This window comes from Chiloscyllium punctatum, chromosome 11, assembly GCF_047496795.1.
Source record: "Chiloscyllium punctatum isolate Juve2018m chromosome 11, sChiPun1.3, whole genome shotgun sequence".
NCBI lineage: Eukaryota > Metazoa > Chordata > Chondrichthyes > Orectolobiformes > Hemiscylliidae > Chiloscyllium > Chiloscyllium punctatum.
The window spans coordinates 26,354,765-26,361,174 of NC_092749.1; positions in this window are offsets into that span (position 1 = coordinate 26,354,765).

The following is a 6,410-nucleotide window of genomic DNA, read 5'->3' on the forward strand; positions in this document are numbered from 1 at the left end:
CAAATAGGCTCAGCGGACCCGGCTCTGAAGTCACCACCGCCATTTTGGTAATGGGCAACACTGGCGTCACAGCGCTCGAGCAAGGACGACGGTTATGTATGTGGTAGCGCGTGCCCCCCCCCCCCCCCTCCCCCAACCCAGATGGCAGCAGTTGCAGGGATCATGTGAAATGCAGTGATCTCTCAGAATAAAGAAGAGGAACTGTGTATAAATTTGAAGAGGCTCAGCTGGTTAGAGTAGCACTTTTGGACAAAATACTGTACTACAGTTAAAAAGCAAATTACTGCGGATGCTAGAATCTGAAACCCTTTGTCAAAGGGTCAGTTAGACTCGAAACGTCAGCTCTTTTCTCTCCTTAAGGATGCTGCCAGACCTGCTGAGATTTTCCAGCATTTTCTGTTTTGGTTACTGTACTACAGTTTTCGTGTCGGTGACTTATGATCAGAACTGGAACAGGTTAGCGATTTAACAGAATAAAAGACAAGCGGTTGTTGAGTTCCAATCCTTGAGTTCTCCTGACGTTTAGAATGAAAATATAAAATGAAATATTAATCCCCTGGAGCAATCCGGTAGTAAATTTGTGGGCATTGGAAAATATTTAAGCGAGCATTAGTATTAGATTGGTTATAGCTCAGAAGCAGAAGATTCAGCCTATCGTTTCTGTGCCAGTTCCAAACGGTTGCCCTGTAATCCTGCATTTTTTACTCTTTAGATAATTGTTCGATTCTCTTTTGAAAACCACAAATGAATCGGACACTTACCATTTTCAAGTGCAGCTCAAACCTAACCACTCACTGCGTAGAAGCATTTTTTCCGCCTGTTATCGTTGCATCATCTTTGCCAGTACCTTAAATAACCTTAAACCTTCGTTTTCGACCATTCTGCCAACAGGAACAGTTTAACCCGATTTCTGTTCAGACTCTTCATGATTTTGAACACATCAGTCATCGCTTTTCTAAATCTCTATTCTCTTCTAAGGAGAAGAGTCTGAACTTCTCCAATCTTTCCATGTAAGCGAAGCCTCCTCATTCTTGCAACCGTTCTCATTCTGAATTATGCATCGTCAATGCCTTTGCAACTTTGCCTAAAATGTTGATGCTGAGAAGTACATAATATTACAGTTGAAGTTGAATTACGTTTTATAATGCTTCACAATAAATTTCTTGCTTTTGTTCGTTCCATCCAGTTTTTAAAGCAAAGATGTTTGTGTGCTTTATTCACCACTTTCTTGATCTGTTTCCCACAATTTATCCCAACTATGTCCCAGATCCCTTTACTCCCTTTCGAAGTGTCCTTTATTTTATGTGACTTCTCCTTTTTCATTCTGCCACACTTTATTAAATTTGATCTGTCATGTTCTGTTAGGCTGCCTATGTGAATTAGTTATAAAAATATTAGAAGTAGGTTAAAAAGGCTATCTGAAAGGATGAGGTGTTTGGAGGCGGGAGGTTATCTGTTGATACTCCGGCAAAATGTCCATCCAGAGATAGTAACCCTGCTGTGATCGAGTGGAGTGATTAAATGATGGTGCAAGGCAAAAATGGTGGGAATGGGGCATTGAAGAACCAAATAAGGGCATAAGACTTAACAGCAAACATTAGGCCATTCAGCCCATTGAGTCTGCTCCACCATTCAATCATGGCTGATAAGTTTCTCAACCCCATTCTCCTGCTTTCTCCCTGTAAAAAAAATGATCCTCTTGATACTCAATAACATATCTATCTCAATCTTAAATATACTCAATGACCTGGCCTCCACAGCCTTCTGTGACAATGAATTCCCTAGATTCACCACTCTCTGGCTGAAGACATTTCTCCTTCTCTCCTTTCTAAAAGGTTTTCCCTTTAGTCTAAGGCTGTGCCCGCAGGTCCTAGTCTCTCCTACCAATGGAAACATCCTCCCAACATCTACTATGCCCCTCCTTTCCGCATTCTGTAAATTTCAATTAGATCCACCCTCATCATTCTAGACTTGATAGATTATAGACCCAGAGTCCTCAAACATTCCTCACATGTTAAGCTTTCCTGGGACCATTCTCGTGAACCTCCTCTGAATACGGTCCAGGGCCAGTACATCCTTCCTGAGACATGGGACCCACAACTGCACACAATACTCCAAACGTGGTCTGATCAAAGCCTTATTGAACCTCAGAAGTACACCCCTGCTTTTATATTTGAATCCTCTCAAAATAAATGCCATTACTGCATTTGCCTTCCTAACTACTGACTCATCCTGCAAGTTTACATTGAGACAATCCTGGACTAGATCTCCCAAGTCTCTTTGCACTTCAGAATTTTCTTCCCATTTAGAAAATAGTCCATGCTTCTATTCTGAAGAAATTGCATGACCTCACATTTTCCAATGTTGTACTCCAACTGCCACTTCTTTGCCCACTCTCCTTACCTGTCCAAATCCTTTTGCAGCCTCCTGGCTTCCTCAATGCTACCTGCCCTGCTACCTATCTTTGTATCATCTGCAAACCTAGCCAGAGTGCCCTCAGTTCTTCATCTAGATTGTTAAATGTGTAAAGTGAAAAGTTGTGGCTCCAACATAGCCTTGCCACCACTTCGAGAAGTGCCAGACAACGAGGTTTCTATCCATGCCAACACCTTGTCTCTAACATCATGGGCCCTTACCTTACTCAGTAGCTTCCTTGTCAAAGGCCTTCTTGAAGTCCAGGTAGATAACATCCACTGGCTCTCCTTCGTCTCACCTGCTTGTTACTTCCTCAAAGAATTCTAGTAAATTTGTCAGGCATGACATCCTCTTGATGAAATCATGTTGACTGTACCCTATTCTACCATATACTTCCAAGTATTCAAAAATCTCATCCTTCACAATGATTTTCCAGTCCTCTGGGACCTTCTTTGATTCTAGTGATTCCTGAAAGATCACCACGAATGCCTCCACTATCTCTCCAGCTATCTCCCTTAGAACCCTGGGGTGTATTCCATCTGGTCCAAGTGATTTATCCACCTTCAGGCCATTCAGGTTTTCTAGCACCTTCTTCTTGATGATGGCCACCATACTCAGCTCTGCCCCCTCACTTTCTTGAATTTTTGAGATTTTACTTGTGTCTTCCACCATGAAGACTGACATGAAGTAATTATTCAATTCCTCAGCCATTTCATTGTTCCCACTATTCTCTCCAATGTCATTTTCCAGCAGCCCAATGTCCACTTTTGCCTCTCTTTTGCCCATTATATATCAAAAGAAATTCTTCCTTTATATTACTGGCTAGCTTACCCTCATATTTAATCTTCTCCCTCCTTATTTTTTGTTGCCCTCTGTTGCTCTTTGTGAGGTTCCCAATCCTCTGGTTTCCCACAGCCCCTCGACACATTATATGTTTTTCTCTTTTGCTTTTGTGCTTTCCACAGCTTCCCTAGTCAGCCATGGTTGCATCATCCTCCCTCTACCATGCTGCTTCTTTTTCCTCAGGAGGAGTCTCTGCTGTGTATCCAGAATTACTCCCAGAAACTCCTGCTATTGCTATTGCACTGTCTTTCCTGCTAGGCTCTTCTCCCAGTCAATTCTACTCAGCTCCTCTTATATGCCTCTGTAGTTGCCTTTATTCAGCCTCTAGTACTATTATGTCTGATTCTACCTCCTCCCTCTCAAATTGCAGAGTAAATTCAACCATATTATGATCACTGCCTCCTAAGGGTTCCTTCACTTAAGCTCCGTTATCATGTCTGCCTCATTGCACAACAGTAAATCCAATATTGCTTGTTCCCAGTGGACTCCACCACAAGATGCTCCAAAAAGCCATCTTGTAGACATTCCACTAATTCCTTTTCCAACATTCCCAGTCCATCTGTTTATTGAAATTCCCCATGATCACTGTAACTTTGCCTTTCCTACACATCTTTTCTATCTCCTGACTACTGTTTGGAGGCCTGTACATAACTCCCAATGATTTTTTGTTTACCTTTGCGGTTCCTCAATTCTACCCACAGATATTCTACACCATCTAACCCTACTTTGTTTCTTCCTATTGATTTAATTTAATTTCTTACTAATAAGGTAACACCACTCCCTCTACCCACCTGACTATCTTTTTGATAGGATCTATATCCTTGAATATTCAGCTCTCAATGCTGATCCCCTTGCAGCTACATCATCTCGGTGATGCTCACCACATCATACCTGCCAACTTTGATATGCACCACAAGCTCATTTATCTTATTCCTTATACTGCATGCATTTAGATATAACGCCTTCGTCCTGTATTAACCATCCCTAATCTCACTGTCATTTGTTTGTCCAGTGTGCTTAAGGTTTGATTGCTAACATTTTCCACACACTATGTCATATTTGTGTCTGTGCTGGAGATTTTAATAACCTGTCCTGAGTTCTGTATTCTTACCTCCACCTTTAATTCAGGTTTTCTAATTCCTCCTAAAACTGATCTTTCCCCACCCCCATTTAGTGTAAAGTCCTGTTTACAGTCCTAGTTATGCAATTTGCTACGACTCTGCTCCCAGCACGGTTCAGCTGAAGACCGCCGTCCCATGAATTCAAACCCATTTCTCTCACATCAATTTTTGAGCCACAAGTTTACCTTAATCTAAATGATAACATGCTTTGAGCACACTTCTGCCCTCTCTGCCCAGGCAACTCTTGGTTTTAAGCAGCTCTCCTAAATCTCCTCTCAACTTTGTCCACAGTTTCTCCAAACTATCTTCAAAGCAACAGTCCTTCATTCCTGGAAAGTATTCTCCTAATTCTGTTCTGCATCCTCACTGGAATTTACATGTCCCTCGTAAAATGTAATGTCCAGAATTGAAAGCAGTACTCTATAAAACAGTGGCTCGGTGTCAACTAAAAGATTAATCATAACTTACTTTGCATTTTGAAAGATATTTATAAAGCCTTTTATTTATTTCATATGTCTTTTTAACTAATTTCTCAACTTGCCCAATCACATTTAGTGATTCATGTTGTCTCAGGAAATAAGAATAATGTGGGGATTTAATTGTTAACCTTCTTAATTGTTTTCACCTGACTGATTTTCCTACAAATTAGCTCCTCTGTGTAGTGCCTTGTAGAATGCATCCATTAATGTAACAGTACCTCGATTGTTTCTTAATTCCAACCAAATAGATCTGTTCCTAATCCCTCTAGAATGTCATTTTCTGCAGCTACAGCTTTCTCCCAGTTAATTTCTGTTCTTTGTATTGCCTGAAGTCCTTGTGTACAGAAATATTTAGTGCTCAATCCTGCCTTTTTTTCTTGAACCAAGTCTATTATTGCCACAACATGATAACTTCTGTATGGCTGTCTGCACCTGCAGCTCACCAATTTGTCATGATTTGGGTGCTTACATATATGCACTGTAATGTAATTTAACTATATTACAATCTTTTCTATTCTCATCCTACCTAGTACCTTACTATTTCTTATTCTACTGCTCTCTGTCTCTCACAATCCATTGCACCACTTGTTTTCCTTTTCTAATGCAGCATCCTAGATTCCATCTCGCAAAGTTTGTTTAAATCTTCGTAAGCAGCATATGCAAACTGTTCCACAAGGACATTGACCCTGGTTCAGCTGAGGTGAATCTGTCTGGACTGTATAGTTCCCATCACCCAACTTAATGTCCCTTTGCTTTCAGGTGACAGATGAATGCATGAATGAAAGGGCATAGCAAAGGTTTTGTATAGACAGTACAGCAAGTTGCATGATTCACCATAAAACATGAAGGATATGTAAATGATGGATCCTCAATTCAAATAATTGAATTTCTAGTATCAACATGTATAATGCAAAATGTAAACAATAAGAGAGAGGTGAGCCAAGGTCGCTCTTACTGATCAACTAACACAGGAAAATATATTGCAAAAAGATTATAAGACTATAGGAGATAAGAACAGGAGTATGCTGTTCAGCCCTCTCTGCCTTTCAACAAGATCATGGCTGATCCAACACTCCTCATCACCACTATCCTGCCTTTTCCTGGTAACCCCAGATTCCTCTACAGATCAAACATGTACCTATCTCAGCCTTACTCTGTCCACACAGCTCTCTGGAGTGAGGAGTTCCAAAGACACTCAACTTTCTTACAGAAAAGTTTCTCCTTATCTCAATCCTTTATTCTGAGACAATGCCCTCTTATCCAAGACTCCCCCATGAGAGGAAACATCTTTTCAACATTTACTCTGTCGAGCCCTTTAGGAATTCTAAATGCCTTCAATGAAATCACTTCTCGTTCTTCTAAACTCCAGCGAGTAGAGTCCCATCCTGTTTAGCCTTTGCTAATTCTTTCCATACAAAGGATCGATCCTGTCTGCAATGAAATTATATCCTTCCTTAAAGAAGGGGGCCAAAACTGCTCACAGTACTCCAAATGTGGTCTCCTTTAAGATTCATCGTTAAGCTATTGTGGAACTTAGCATTATTGCTAGAAA